Source organism: Lampetra fluviatilis, chromosome 15 (genome assembly GCF_964198595.1).
Source record: "Lampetra fluviatilis chromosome 15, kcLamFluv1.1, whole genome shotgun sequence".
NCBI classification, from domain to species: domain Eukaryota; kingdom Metazoa; phylum Chordata; class Hyperoartia; order Petromyzontiformes; family Petromyzontidae; genus Lampetra; species Lampetra fluviatilis.
In genome coordinates this window covers 11,791,600-11,807,633 of record NC_136289.1, presented here as the reverse complement: position 1 = coordinate 11,807,633, position 16,034 = coordinate 11,791,600, and the positions used below count along the sequence as shown (strand labels likewise).

General features: G+C 47.0%; 1 long non-coding RNA gene across 1 annotated transcript in view; it reads left to right on the top strand.

Annotated features, from left to right (window-relative positions):
• The first annotated feature begins 1,357 nt into the window (after window positions 1–1,357).
• The window catches only part of LOC144936228 (uncharacterized), a 178,833-nt gene continuing 164,156 nt past the window's right edge, over window positions 1,358–16,034 (top strand). The window contains exons 1-3 of the long non-coding RNA XR_013637412.1: window positions 1,358–1,392; window positions 5,400–5,465; window positions 12,644–12,730. This is a non-coding gene — a long non-coding RNA (uncharacterized LOC144936228). The remainder of the gene's footprint in view (window positions 1,393–5,399; window positions 5,466–12,643; window positions 12,731–16,034) is intronic.

Here is a 16,034-nt window from a genome sequence, read left to right as displayed (position 1 = left end):
ATGCCTTCCAAAAAGCGGCTTATAAAAATTAATATATAAAAACATCGACCCACAGACCCCTATCACAGCTGAAGTGACATTTATATCGAATCGATGTATTAAGCGATACACACGGTGTGAAGTGCGTCTCTGAATGCGCACTTCAAGTGCTCCGTCTTTCCACAAAGCCTTATCTTGTTTTCTTTGTCTCCTCTGTACTGCTATTTTGGAAAAGAGAAAAAAAGCCCCTATATGTAGCCGCTCTAATCTCAAACGGAGATCATTAATCGCCACCCCTCTCTCCCCTCCACCACTCACCCTCCACCTCACCGTCGTTTCGTTGCGTCTGCCCCCCCCCCTTCCTCGCTCGCTCATTTGTCGGAAGCAAATTCCCACAACACACACCGACCTATCAACCCACCTACCTGCCCCTCGCATGCAGCCCCGGTCGTTACAAGCACTCTGTGTTGTCACGCAGAAAGCCAAGCAGCAGCCCGCATGTGTCCTCGCGGTCACACGCAGCCTTCTACACAAATTAGCTGCGTCCGCGCACGGGTGTTGGGAGCCGGCCGTTGTCTTGCTGTGTTGGAAGTGAAATAAAAATAAGGAGCCCGCACTCAATTATAAGCCCTATCTGTACGCCGGCCTCACAATCGGTGCCTCGCAGACGACTGCTTTAAGCTGCGTTTTTGCAGAGCCATCGATTCCTTCAGTAGCTCTCCCTTCAAATCAATTTCCACAAGCGTATACATTTGCATGGTCTTTCGTTCCGCTGTTACTTACCGGCTGATTTTTTTTTATTATTAGTTTGGAAAAGGCTCACCACAACAATTCTAATGTGCATGCAATGCAATGTCGACGGTGGGGTTTGTATTCAATTTCGACTGGTTTTTTTTTTCAGAGTGAAAATATGGAGAGGAAAACACGCACGCGCTCGCTTACGCACACGCGCCGCTTGAAAATTCAATGCACTCGTGATATCATTGCAGCTGACCATGACCGACACAAAACTGAGAACGATGATGCATTATATACCGCATAATGTTATGAGCTCGGCTTCTCCGTGGCCAACATTTCCGAAAGGAAACCACAAACCGCACATATCCGTTACCCTCCGCCCATGCCGCCCGCTGTGTCGCCCTTAATAGGTGCTCGCAAACAGCACTTTGCTCATATCCAACTCTCTGTAAGGCTACGGCATGCAGCTAGACAATCGTTGTGTTCTGTGTTCTTATCACTTCCCACGAGGGGCCTATACGCGGACCCTCCTCCCGTGGATATGCGTCCGCCTCAACGGGGCCTTTTTTTTCTCACGTTGCGGAGCAACCGATTTTAAGGGCTGTTCAGAATAGCTGGGACACAACGTGCATCAAGAACCGGGAGCAGCCATCTCCGATGCCTTTTGGCATGAAGGTGCACTGCCCCCTGCGTATTCGAAATTGATTGCGCCCGTTATATGAGTAATACAACAATTATATTTCCACGCGCGATGAAATCGCGGGGCAGGCGGCCTTGGTGGTTGAATGTATTTAATATTCATCATCAGCATCAGCCGCGCTCTCTATACCCCCTCTGGATGAAGGCCTCCCTTAAACGCCGTGCCGTCGGCTTTGCGAATTGTTTGACCGTTTATCATCACGCTGGTTTGAGGCGGGTTTGCTAAAGAGGTTTGGGTGGTTTCCATAACTCGTTAACCGTGGATGGGAATCGAACTCAGGTATGCCGGTTTAGTTGCGCAAAGCGACCATTCGACCTCTAAGACTAGTAATTGCATTTACATGTATTAAAACGTGCTTGTAATGAATGATGTGCTAAAAAGGCAAATATTAACACGCGTGACTGCAAATTTGGGCACATCACCTTTTTATTTAACAAGTGTCCCATGGCTTAGATTGTGCATGGTGGTCTAGATGTCCTGTGACCCACAATTAATTGACCCCGAACATTGTTTTCCCTTTGCATATTCTTATCTGTTTTAAATTAACGTTACTTAAAAAATACAATATTACGTTTTATAAAATTAAACGATAGGGGGACACAAGACATCTGGATCCACCATGTATAGATTGAGCTGTGAACATGTTTGTCTATTCAAACTCCACCTGTCTCCCCTCCGTTACGTCCACCGTTTCACCTCGTACCACTTAAGCGTATCCGTGATTTCGGGGGGGGGGGGTGGGGGTTCGGGCCGATGTTGACGGCGACGACAATCGTCTCCCGTGCAAGTCGTAGCGTCCTCACTGGTAACATTAAGGCGAGCGTGCTCGGTTTGTTTGTCGCGAGCATTAATATTCCCGGCAGCGGCATCACGTGCAGAGCAATGCAGGACATGCATGTGCAGGCGCGCTCGGGGCGTGTGCGTTGAGGGTTAGTGCATAAAAGTGAAACTGCGCAAGTGTAAGCCGAGTGACACATGGCCACTAAAATGAAGAGCGCCCAACAGACCCTTAAAAAAACACACAACAGAGAGGGATTACATAATAACTAAACAATGTTTAACGGGTATGACAGCACGGCTTTCGAAAGCCACGTTCATCCTGCAGTGTTAGTGTTCGACAGGCATCCCAGCCAAATCGTCTAGTAGCACAGTACATCAGGATCAGCATGCCTCTGTTCCATGCCAGTGTTAAGATCTGCAAGCCACGAGAGGGGCTTCAGGAGAGGGCTTCAGGAGAGAGATCGTGAGCTGCAGATGCCACCACACATCTCGCGAACCTCTTTCTACCCCACGCCAGAAACCACAGCTGCTTGAGGCAGATTTTTTGAGCGCTGAGCTTTGGTGACTATAACACTATACTGATGACTCCTAATCAGGACGAAACCGGTCCACAGTTGTCGATCACTGTTGCACCCCTGCCTGGCGCTCGGCCACGTTTTGACAAAATGTGTATGGTGACTGAAGACCACAGGACCAGAATGCACTTCTTCAGCAAATACATTATGCAAAAACGTATGTGTTTCCGGCCTGTATTATTATTATGACGTTTTAGTTTTTTTTATTGTTATTTTCAAATAACATTAGCTGCTGCAGAGCAGACATGCGACCTTCAAGATCTGTCCTAACAGTATGGTATCCCACAAACCATCTGGTCTTTGGTCTTCCCCTTTGGTCGCCGGACCTGGAGAGACCACTGCGATGCCTGTCTTAGCAATGGGGCTTCCTCCATCCTCCATCACGTGTCCTACCCAGCACAACGATTTTTTTTTTGCATTATCACATCAATAACATCAACAATTAATTCATTTTTATTTTACTCTCTTTGAGGTGGACATTGATTAGGGAGAGCATAAGGAAAACACCACCGTTGATGTCTTATATACGTGTAGAATACTTGCATTATTCAAGGTGACAAAATTAAAGTTTAGAAAATCAATACTGAACTGGGAAAATACGGTGCTCTGGAAATCAATGCATTTCGGGCGCTTTTCATTGCAAAAGTAAGTGCCCTTGCATTGATTCGTCTCGTCAACTTTACAACTTTATTAGCACAAAGCACTGCAAGAGACCTAATCGTACATGTACGGTGTGATTCCTGCAAAAAGGGGCGCACGTTAAATGAGACGCTTGTAAAAGAGTGGTAAAGAAATCCATTGAATGTTCAATCCCCTTTTTGTCAATCTGCTGCTCGATGGCGGCACGTCCATCCGCACACCGTGGGGGTTGCAGGTTGAGACAACAACTTGCAACTTGACCGCCGTGGCAGGGAATCCAACTCATGCGGGCGGGTTCGAAACGAAGTACGGAAGTAAAAAATAACCCATTGCACCACGCCCATTAATGCCCTCCCCCCCCCAAGATGTTAATATGAACGAACTAATGCAATCGCTGATCACTAATAGGCGTGCATCGTGTAACAAACAAAAAAGGGTTAAACTGTGCAACTGTTTAAAACTGTATACGGCAGCTACGCTGCGAGTGACTGGAATGGCAAGGACATGGGGAGTGGCAACGAATTGGGGGTGGTGTGGGGGGGGGCTGATATAGTGGCTCACAGAATCATAATCTTTATTCATACTGGAGCAATCCGATGAGCCATGAAGCTCTTTTTTCACAGATGCCGGTACTGCACTATGAAAATGCATTGCCAACAAATCAGGACGAGTACAGCTGAGATATCCAATTATTTGCGTAATTTATTAGCTGTTGTTGGTTCCGTGACTCTAAAAATCGGATGACACGAAATACATAGCTGGGGGAGGAGGGGGGGAAGTACGGTACTGCGTCGCCTGTTGCCACATGTGCCGTTGGATGGGGTGATTTGTAATGGGAGGGGCTTAATGACGCAATCGGCATCATGAAGCGCTTAAATTTGGGCGTGGCTTGTTGTGGGTTGCCCTCCTTCAAAGGGGTGTGACAATTGTCGCCTATATTAAAAGGAGGCCTGAGAAAAATCGATCACTAAAGTTGAATTAATCAATCGAATGATTAATCAATCAATCGACTTACTCGACTGATAGTGCCATCTCTGAAACCTTCAAAGTATACCATGGTGGCGGTGAATGTTGATGTAACGCATGAGCGAGCTCGCGTAGTTATTCTAATTAAAGCTTATAATAGCGCCATTTATAATCTCACGGCGCTTTACATCAATTATGTAAGAAGAGGCTAATTTAAAATAAGACATTATTTCTGGAATTTTTTTTTTTAAGGCGGGACATTAAAGACTCAAACCAAGCCAGTCTCTGCCAAGCCTTTGCAGAGAGTCTCACAGTCCCGGTGCCAAGGAAAAGAAGGCCCAGAGATCGCCCACGTGACTTGACCTTCGTTCTAAAAATGCGGAGGAGATCGAAGTCAGATTTGTGATTGTTGTTGCAACTCCAGAATATACGGAGGTGCGAGATCATTCGGGGCCATTGGATGCGAGGAGCAGGACCTTGAATTCAATACGGAATTTAACTATTACCACTACTACATACAACGGTCTCCACTCACCGCAAGCCCTCGGCATCTGCTCGTCCGGCCTTTAATGTGTTTACAAAGGCAGCGTCAACACAGCGCGCGCAAACCGGAGAGCGCTGTAATGCCAGAGGCAGACGCGCGGGAGGATGTTCGTGGGTGGGTGAGAGCGTTGTGACGGTGATCTGAATCGGTCCTGGGCCTCCCCTATATCGACTCGGCCTCGAATGAGTACCTGGTGCGGTGCGTCGTAAACATCTCCAAGTAGGGAGACAAAGGCGGCCGGGCGTGGTCGGCTGGTCAACCCAGTCCACAATCGTGCGCCGTGCCGTGCAGGCCTTCAGAGGTGCTGTTCGCCAACAACACTTGCCCCCAAAAAGTCTGTTGAGGCCATATAGGTGTGGGGAATCTTTGTCTTTTTGTTGTGTTGTGAGAAAAGCGGAGAGTGTGTGTGTGTGTGGCTGGCTGTCTCAATACGGGTCACCCTCATTGGTATTCACGGCAAGCGTCCCCGTCTCCATAGGTGCGCGCCGTGACCAAGTGTGCTGGCGAGACTCGGCGGCTTGCTGCGAGTTGACGGCTTAAATTGGTTTGTGGAAGAAAAAAAAAGTGCTCCCCCTCATTTTACCCATTATTTAATCCACCCGAGCCTGGTGCTTTACACGCTTTTGTTTTGTTTACGCTATAATTGTTTGAGCCGGATGAACGCTAATTTGTTGTGTTTTCTTCAAGACACTGTTTTATTTGCAAGCTACTGACCGACTGATTTTTTGCAGTTCGGGTTTCTAGCTTGCTATGTTATATAGGCGGACTTCGTAGCCAGGGTGGAATTGTAATCCGCGTGTTGGCGGCAGTTAGACACCATGCTAATTCAAAACATGTGTGCACTGTCAAATAATGTTAGCTTTAAATAAAAGCAGGGCATTTAATTTAATTCGAGTAGCGAAGTGGCTCAGAAGCTGTCGTTATCCCGACAATTATTTGAAAAAGCACACGCACTTGCCTAGGAATTATTAGTATTATTCATGACTACCAAGGCTTCATTTCAGCCAGAGCTGTCCGGGGCTGAGTTCCCCCCCCTCCCTCCTCATCCAACACACCATATCCAGCACGATACACACTCGCTGGGGCTATTGAATCACAGACCAACTCCCGCCGTTCTCCTGCACCTCAGAAAATAAACGAAGACCATTTGTTGAATCTTCATGCATTGCTTCGTCAATCAAATGCGTTTGACCAAAGTAGTTGCTGTCCCGTTCATGTTTTTTGTTTTAAATCCGCTTTGCTCAATCAAGCCTATAAATGACGATTTAAAAAAAAAACAATCCCCGTCAAAACAGGAATATGGTGCCAAGTTCGGAAAGCCGTACGTTTCAAACAGCGCACAAGCAAGCACGCTATTGTATGCATATAAAAAGCGCTCAGCCTTTTCGCATTATGCACAATTTATTAGCAGTTCCTGAAGAACGTGATTGTGGTCCTTTTGTATTATAAGGAGGACATCAATATATGTCTGAGAAAATGTGTTCGACTGACTGGCAGCAGTGAGACAGCGATAGACAACTGTTCATGTTTGAAATTAGCGAAGGAAATGGGCAGGTAATGTAGAAGAAGTGTGGATCTATACTCCACACGTGGTTCTCGGAGGCAGACTACAGCAGCAAGCAACGGTGACGATACCATGCTGGCGAGTCCTATCACGGGACGAAACGGGCTTACAGTTCATCTTCTTCGTCTACAGTTGTCTATTTCTGTCTCATCGCTGCCTGCGAATCGGTCACATTTCCTCCAATTTACTTTTGATGGTGACCTAAGAAAGCCACGGCGGAGTTCTTTAGCAACTACACTGTGGCGCTTTTTTTTTTTACACGTAACGCACAAAAGGCTGAGCGCTTTTTTTGTCCCCCCTGTTGTTGTATCCGCTCCGCTGCAAATCGCGCGTCGTGATGCGCGGTGCCAAGCCACCGCATCTGGCCGTGCGAGGCAGCGCGTGGGATCCGTGGCGCCTCACGTCCATATGTCCATCACCAGGGCCCCGCAGATGGCGAGGCTTGAGAGCGTCACTTCCCCTTCATGCCTCGTCCGCGTCTCTTTAAAAGGACGTCCCCAGACGCCACTTCCTCAGAAATCCCAAGCCGAGCCGTATTAAAGCATTCTCCCTTCCACCCACCCACCACCCACCGTCCCTAATTCTTCCCCACGCGCGCACGCACGCACGCACGCATTCATGCACGCCCCTCAACCCCACTCCACCACCCCCCTACCGTAGGCCCCACTCGCGTTATCATTCAGTTCCCACCATTAAGGGGATCGGCAGACAAGCCCTCAACCCCCTCCCCGTGGGCCACTTCAGTCCCTCGGGCCCTGCTCCGACGGCCTCGCCGTGCCACCTGGTAATCAAGGGTGCGGTGGCAGTGAACAGGTTGCGATGCGGTGGTCGCGCAAAGCAGCGTTCTCAGAAAGGGCATTTCGTGCGCAAACGCACTTTGCATCGACCCAACGCGCAGCGAAATTGGTATTGCCCCCCCCCCAAAAAAAACGGCTTCGCTTCGATATGTGACCACAAACCACCTGTTTAATGCGCTCAAAGATACAAAAGGGCCTGGCTTCATTATGCCTTTTAATGTGTGTAATTTTCCATAGTAATTTCCCATAATGGTGTCCGGGATCTGCTCCCATAATGGCACAGTATACCATGGCCGCGCCGCAGCGCGTGACATTTATTGCCCAAATTGCTTGCGGAGTTGCCGTAATATTTTTATTTTTGCTTATAAATATGAACCGGGGGGGGGGGGGAGGGGGGGTGGGAGATATCACAGCATCTCTGTTCATCACATTTAAACATATGATGGGCGTTAAGATGTGCGCGCGTGTCTTGCGAGTGCAGTTTGCGGATTTCATTATTTCAAAGGGGATAACGTGGGATGACGCGAAATCGCAGCTGGATGCGGAGGACCAAATGAAATGTGGTGAATAATTTTGGTGCATTAAAAAAACGCAGAATAGGCTTGACTCACGTGACAAACGTTAATCTCAGTGACTGGGCTATTGTGTCGACCAGACGGGTCACTTGTTGAGATTTCAGAGACAGCTCTGTGGTTATCTCCTTCCGTCGGCCGTTCTGTCGAAGATGTTCACTTGCTCTCTTCTTCTCAGGAAGTACCTATCGGGTATCACGATCGGGATACAATTGTGTTAAATTATTTTTAAAAAAACATGCCACGTGCAAACAACAAGAAAGACTCAGCTGCAGACAACCATGCCAGAGATAAAAAAAAAGTGTCATTCTGGTCAATATTCTGCCGAGCAGCGTGTGCAGATGAGAGGGAGGGAGGGCATAACTTGTGAAAAATCCACAGTCTGACACTAATTGAATGTAATCTAATTCACCTGCACGCACACAAATATGAATGCATAAACAAGGACAAAGGCAGTGATGATGAAAGGCAAAAATGAACAGAGGTGGAAAAAGGAGAGAGGGTGGATTTGGGGATAGAAGGAGGACATCGAATGGGATACAGCGAAAGAAAAGTGGGGATCTTGGTGAGAAATGAGGTGAAGCGGGTTTAAGGGAGGCTATCGAGGCGCCGTGCGGGAAACGAGAAGAATGGAGCAAAGAGAGGCAGAGCCTAATGAGTGTATGTGCGTTGTAGGACCTTCACTTCGCGTGGCCGTAGGAGCACACCCAGCCTGGCACAAGTGCTGGAGTGATGTCACCGCCACTTAGCGGCGAATGGGGAGCCTGTTTTCTCCATTTCGAGTGTTCTTGTTATTATGCGCAACTGCCGCTGTTGTAATGAATGTAAGAACCCCACCTGGATATGGCTATCAGGCGGATAGATGGGAAAATAAAAAAATAAAAATATATGACGATGGGAGCTCTTGTGTCCTGCAGGTTCTTAATGCGCTCACTTTGTGTCTGGAGCGGCTGTCATACGGGGGTCACGGATGTTAGCACACATTGAGTAAGCGCCTGTGTGCGCTTTGCGTTGGAAGGTGACAGCATAATCCGCGGCGTCCGTGTCGTGTCTTGCATATCAACGTTCCACCCTCGGATTAGAAAACAACACCTCTACGCTGCATAATGAGGATGTATATAAAGATCAAAGTATTCGGTTCCGCCGTAAATATTTTTACAGCCTTTAATTAGATTTTTTTCCGAAGTGGCTTGCTTGTTTTAACCCCATAGTCACCCCATAGCCCGCGCTCGGCAGCACTGAGGTTGGGCCTGCAAACTCTACATAATCATCAGCCTCATGAATCATACATTTATACAATTTTTATGGCTGCCCGTCGGCCTTACACACAAAAAAAAAACACATTCAGGCAAATCACCTAAAATGCCTTGAGCTCTTGAGGGATAGCTCAAATTTGAGATAGACTGCTTTTGAAAACTCATCGAGAACGTCTAAACGTTTCATGTGGTCCGTCTGAAAATTTAGGCAGTAGCCTTTCAGATTTCCTGCAAAATTGTTTTTGAAGTCTTTCCTTGAATTTTTAAATTGACCCCTCAACTGCCTGAAATTATTTTTTTGAAATGTATCTGACCTGACTACCATTCCTACCCGCTAACGTCAGTGACGAGCCAACACGAGCATCTGAAACCTGCCCCTGGGCAAACCTCACAAAATACAACCCCCACGACCAAACAAAATAATGTGGGAAAGCCTTCGCGCCCATCAGGGGATTAACAAACGGTTAACAATTTACACTGTGTCACCAACACGCCCAATATCCCATACCTTGGAAGTGATTTCACGTTTGTAGTTTTCCTAATTTCAGTGGCGGTCTGGAGCGCATATATCTTGGCGAAAACCCCCTAGTTAAGTAATTGTTACAATTCAGTGCTACACTATGGATCCACACAGATCGCTTCGAGCAGTAAAACTAATACACGCTATGGTCCCAAATGGAATATGAGGCGTGCCCATGAGTCTATAAATTAAAATAATAGATTCAAACCTCGTGGCTCTACTGCCGCGTGATTAACAAGCAAGCGGTTTGCGGGCACAATCAGAAATAAAGAGCGCTTGAGCTTTGAGGTTAATGTAGCACGCGTGCGATGTAATATATCTATTTGTATGTTATGGCTTGCACGTGCATATATTTACGTCGATGCATTCACGGCGCGTGTATCAGCAATCACCGTCTAATTTGTAGAATGTGCACATTGTCTGTACGTATTGCCCCATTGTGCCTCGTCGGCTGACGTAGGACAATTTCAACGCTTAATTTCCATTTTAATAGTGGGACAATGAACATTACCCAGACTAATAATATATCCATGCAAGTAGACAGGGGTGTACATTGTCTTCATTTGCGACGGAATCATCAGGTTTTTTTTTTTTAAATCGCACGTTGGTGCAGGATCAAATTGTGCGGTGATAATAAGCCTTAATTTGTAGCCCCCTTTTGGTGATCTGAATAGGCAATTCTGTTCGCCAAAGAAGCCTCCCAGCGTGTGGAGTAAAACGTCAGACGTCGCGTTCGGCAACTCGTTGCACAATGTGGAAAATGCATCGGAGAGGTTACACTCGTCGTTAGTCGTCGAAATGTATTGGATCACACTAGCCTTGCATACCCCTCCCCCCACCCTTTGAGGTGTTGGTCATGAGGATGTGTTTGACCATACTTCATCACACCGATCACTGGTAAAGGGCGGATGGGACAGGCGGATGGGTCCCCCGACTCGGCTCCCATGCTCGCCGTGCTTAACGCAAGCGACAACACCGCTCCAAGACTCGTTCGTGCGCGCTGGATGTTGAACTTCTTTCGCGCCGTACGTAGCCAACCGTGCGAATCGGAGGCGCAATCGTTGTGTAGTATCCGCAGCACTCATCAGATATCAACTCTGCTGTTGCAATTGAGGCATCAGCAGTTCATGCAGACGCCTATTTCTTTTCGCCTGCTGTCAATAGGTAACTTGGATTATCATCAGCGTGAGAGTCTTTTGCTTCTAATTTGAGTTTTCGCTTCACACATCACTAATGACGTTCTTTGTGAGACGCTAAGTACATTGCACGTTTCCCCCCAATGTAAACGTATCGCATAGACCTTTGATGCAATGATGTAGAATGGGATGCTCCAAAAAGCCACCTTGTTATTATTAGGATGTTTACAATAACATCTCTGTGTTGTGCGTGTTGTGTACGTATACAGCCCTTTGTTAACCCACTACCTGATCATACATCACCACGCTGATGCGAGCAGGTTGGTGAAAGGTGGGGAGGGGTATTTAGGTGGGAACACAGAAGTACGGTACAACGGTGCATTTTTTGCACTGCCAGCAACGTTGCCCTTACATCACATAACACCCGCCATACGTGGTAGTGGCCCATCCAAGCGGGATTTCCAGGATGAAACCTGCTTCGCTTTCTAAGGTCAGGCAAGATCCGCTGCACTGCTGGTGATCTGATCAACGGGCCAAACATTGTTGTGATAATCATGCAAATCGTTTTCTCAACCCTCTGTCAATCCACAGCTGCGCACAATGCTTCTCTCGTGCCTCATTTAACATAGGGGTGGGGAAGAGGGGTTTTGGGATATACTTCACCACCGCGCCTGGTCAGTACGTGTTTTGAAAGCGTTATTTGGGGTGGAAAGGTGGGGAAGGTGGGGGCGCCAGGAACAGTCCTTCCACCCTCATGTACCGAAGAGAAAACCGCACGCTAAAGCAATTCCGTGTAATCAATAACCCTAGGCATATTTTGAAACCCTATGTGCATGCACTATCCGTAGAATAAATACGGCGATAGTAGAGATTGACCGCAAAGAGTCAATTTAATTGGTTTTAGTCGGTGTTAATTTTTAACGTCTTATTCTCAAGACTGGGAGAATGGTGACCCAGTGGTTAAGCGCGCACTATTGTACCTGTGTTGAACTTCTTTCGCACCGTACGTATCCAACCGTGCTCATCGGGGATGGGGGGGGGGGGGGAGACCATAAACTAAACACAAAGCAGTTTTAAAGAAATTAGTTTTCAATCTATATGGTTTAAAAGTGTATAGCTCCAGTGGCTTCCTAATATCGGAAGGAAGAGCGTTCCAGACGGCCGCAGAAACGCATCTGAAAGCGCCGTGCGATGATGCGGTGACCCACACCCTTGCACGATGGCTCAGCCAAAAGCTGCTGCGAGGATGAGCGGAGTTCGCGTGATGATGGTTTATGCTCCATGTGTGCGTAATTTGATTCCTGGACCGTGGCTAACATCTGTGGCGAGTGATATCTAAAACTGCTCCTGTGCCCACACACTTTGCCAACCCACACTGAACGAGCGTGGTGAAGTATGGTCAAAAGACCACCATGACCAAAACACACGGGGAGTGTCCTTGTCGGTCAGTGGATTCATTCACTTTTATAGATTCTCGAGCAATGTAAACCGGCTGCCCTGAATTTAATCCAGCTTGCATTACATTGCCGATTGTGTGTGTGGCTAAGCGCCACTTTTAGGCCGTTTGCAGAGCAGTTGTTGTTTAGACAGCTCTTCCTTTAAACGTGTGCTTTGTGGGGAAATAGATATAGTGTTTGGAAGCATGACGCCTTGGGAATGTTCAGGCGTTTGGGTGTTTTTTTTTTCTCGCTTCGTGAGTGGTCACTGCTTCCCGCTTCTGCATCGCAGCAAGATCACAAAGCACTTGATGAAAAGTACACAATAAGCAGAAACAAGAGACGAGCGTGCGAGCGAGAGAGAGAGAAAAATAAGAAGCAAAGAAAACGACTTGTTTTTCTCGCAGCCGTCCTCATCACAAAGGAGCTTTTTTCCCCCAGACGTCCCTGACTGCCAAGCGAAACACCGGCGCTGAGAGGGCGCGTCTCTTTTGCGGCGCAGACACCTGACCACGGGCGAAGCTGCAGGTGGGTCGTGGGGGCCATGGTGAGTGTGCCGATTGATCCTGCGCTCACTAATGGACACTCGTCTCTGTCTTTCACTTCCCTCCTTTGAAAACCACGGTTCCCATTGCTTCGCAGCAGTAATTCCCAACCGCTCCTCGCTGCCGCTTCCTTTCATCTAAAGGCATGACTAAAGATTGGCACCATTTCAGGGCCATTCCACAAAGGCATTTTCTCTCTTTCTCTCTGAGATCCGGTCACTGTTGATATTGCTGTTGGTAAGGATATGGATTACAATGATGTCACATATACAAACAAAAAATACTAAGATCCTCCATATAGCCTTAGCAGACTGTTGGGGCAAGCGCTGTTAGTGAGCACCTATTAAGACTCGCGCAGCACATGAGAGGGGGGCGGGATGGATGGCGAGCACCACACCCGACCGCCTTTGTTTCCGCAGTGCTGATGTTTACACCAGGTACTCATTTATAAGGCTGAGTGGACCTCAGGGAGGTGTGGGACTGGTTCAGATATTCGTTATCAAAGTTCGCCATGAGCTGGAATCAAATGCGCCACGATGCTTCATAGCACAGTGCGATAACAACTACATTACAGCTCACATACATACACACATCATTGTCAGTTGTTGAATATGTTTTTCTTAAAGAACACATGCTTTGGATAATTGTTTTTGCTCATGTAGTCTTTTCCAGTTAAAACAGGAAATAAGCAAAACCCTCTAAGAAGGTGTTTAATATTTCAGCAAACGAGGCTATGTTTACGTGAGTGCGATAATTAAAAGCATCGTCATGATCGTATATTATACTTGCACTGGATTCATTGTGAAATTTTATTTTTGGTGCCATGGGTAAAAAAGATACAAACACGACCCTTGCTCCTGTCTCACTTGAATCGTCACGACCCAAATAGAACGACTGGTGTTTAGTACATTTTTACACATGTTTTTATATAAACAGGTGTTTATTGGTATAATACAGCCTTTGACTAAATCACCTTAAATGCGGCCCGATCTCGTGAGATCTCAGATAAGCTAAGCAGGGTCACGCCTGGATCGTGCTTTGATGGGTTCTCACCATGTGCAAAAGAAAGACGGGTGCTCTCGGCTTTTGCGGAGCTACTGTGTCAGCTAAACAATTCATTGTTGTACTGTACTGTGCTCCGATGTCCATGCTCCCTGCCTTTTGCCAAATCCACTCTGGTCACACGAGTCTTCATGGACCCACGTTGCATTGGGGAGGCCGTCATCCAAGAGCGAATTGACTAAAAGGGCTGCACGTGTTTCCACGTGGAGTTCTGTGCACAAACATACGATCGGTGGTTAAAGCGTAATAATTACAATAATTGACAAATGTTCAACTGCTATTTCCCCCCCACCCCCCTCCTTTATTATTTTACATTGCAGAAATCATTGAAATCGGAAAACCCATTATTATGATATGATTGCATAGATAGCTTTGTGAGCATTTTTCATAATCAGCTCGCGTAATATTTTGAGGGTCACTTGTACGTACACGGAGATTACCCGACGTTGTCCCCCCGGCTCAAAGAGAGAAACAATTCTACATTTTGGAGGAAATACACACACACGTATTTTCCTTTGAACGGAGATGAGACGGGGTAGCATGCCAGGAAGGCAGGCAGGTGGGAAGATTGATTTTACATTTCCCGGTGTTCTGGGAAATGTCACGAGAACATCTGCTCTGGCAGGGGCCTTCTAGTCCAAGCAGTGATTGCTAGGTCAGTGAGGTCAGCTTGGGCAAGGAGTATTGATCCATAAAGCTTGATAAAAAGCTTTTTCAATAGCCCATCATCACTGTGGAATTACATGTGTCTCGGGCTTACGCACTGTACGTTATATATTTTCGAATTGCACGAGGCACATGCAATGTCATATGTATAACATTAGTATCTAAGTGGATTGTGTTCATTGTCATGTAGTCCCCGTTGTATTCGATATCCCCATCTGCTTTCCTTGGTCAACGTGCTGTGACGGAGAACGATTCTCCACACGCCATGTTGGCCGTGGACGTTGTTTGACCATACTTCACCATGGCTGTCAGCAGGGGGCTAAAGGCCGTTTCAAATATGACCCGCCGCTGACGGATTTAAACTCCGATCACCACGTTCAACCCGCAGTGTGGGAGAGCCACCACATCAACACTCCAACCCACACTGGATAGAATAATATTATATTAATCATAAAATAATAATAATAATCATCATCATTTATAGCACTTTGCTAATCCACTGCTACATGAAGGGCCTCCCCACACTGTGTGTTGGTTTGTAGACATTGTTTGACCATGCTTTACCATGCGGGTCAGCGCTAGGCACCGCGGTGGTGAGATGTTAACTATCTCGCCTGGTATACATGATAGCATGGGTTCAATCCCGACCCTGAAGCCTGTATATTTGGAGTTTGCATGTTCTCCCCGTGGATGCGTAGACTTTTTCTCTGAGCCCTCCGTTTGGTTTCCTCCATGTTTACAAACGTGCGTTTAGAGTATTTGGCTGCTATAAATGTCCACATGATAAGTCACTTCGTTGAGCTATCATTTGTGATAGCCAGGTAGCTTTTTCAAAAGAGCTATGTAAGCTCAATGGGGTTTACTCGGTAAAAAAAAAACATAATTTAGTTTTTGTTTTAGTTTAGGGTTGTCGAAGGGAGTGAGGCCAGGACTGGTGCAGATAGCACGCGCAACTGATGCTAGCCGTGGCCGGAAATTGAGCTCGGGTTTAACAGCGGATCCCGCTCAACATTGGGCCACCCGCTAATCCCTGTCGTTCTGCCGCAGAGTGTACAGCGTTGTATTTAAGACGTAACTAATGGAAATAAACACCAGTGCGCAAAAGCTGTTGAGTGAAGTGGTTGGCAGCAACCACTGGGCCTGAATGCCAACACTTAACTCTTGATGATTAGCGGAAAGACTCGGGATTCAGCCTAATGGACTCACATAACGCACGCATCATAGCAAACACTTCATAGAAATAAACCCTGTGCCCATTGGTTCAAACGGCAACACACAGTTCAATGTGCACGTTTAATCCCAAAGTGATTAAGTCAAATTGTCAACAGCACAGATTCGTAGTGCTACGTGCTTACGGATGCACCGCCGCTCCACTCTGAATTTCAGGTGTAGTATATAAATGTATCTGTAGACCCACCTATAATATACAGCAAATCGTGGTTTTTAGTTTCAGCGCTTTCTAGAAATGCTTGTTTATGAATGCGTCTCATTCAGATATTGTGTTTTCACGTAGGCAGGCCTCTTAGACCCCCCTTCACCCACTCGTGCCAAATTAGGGG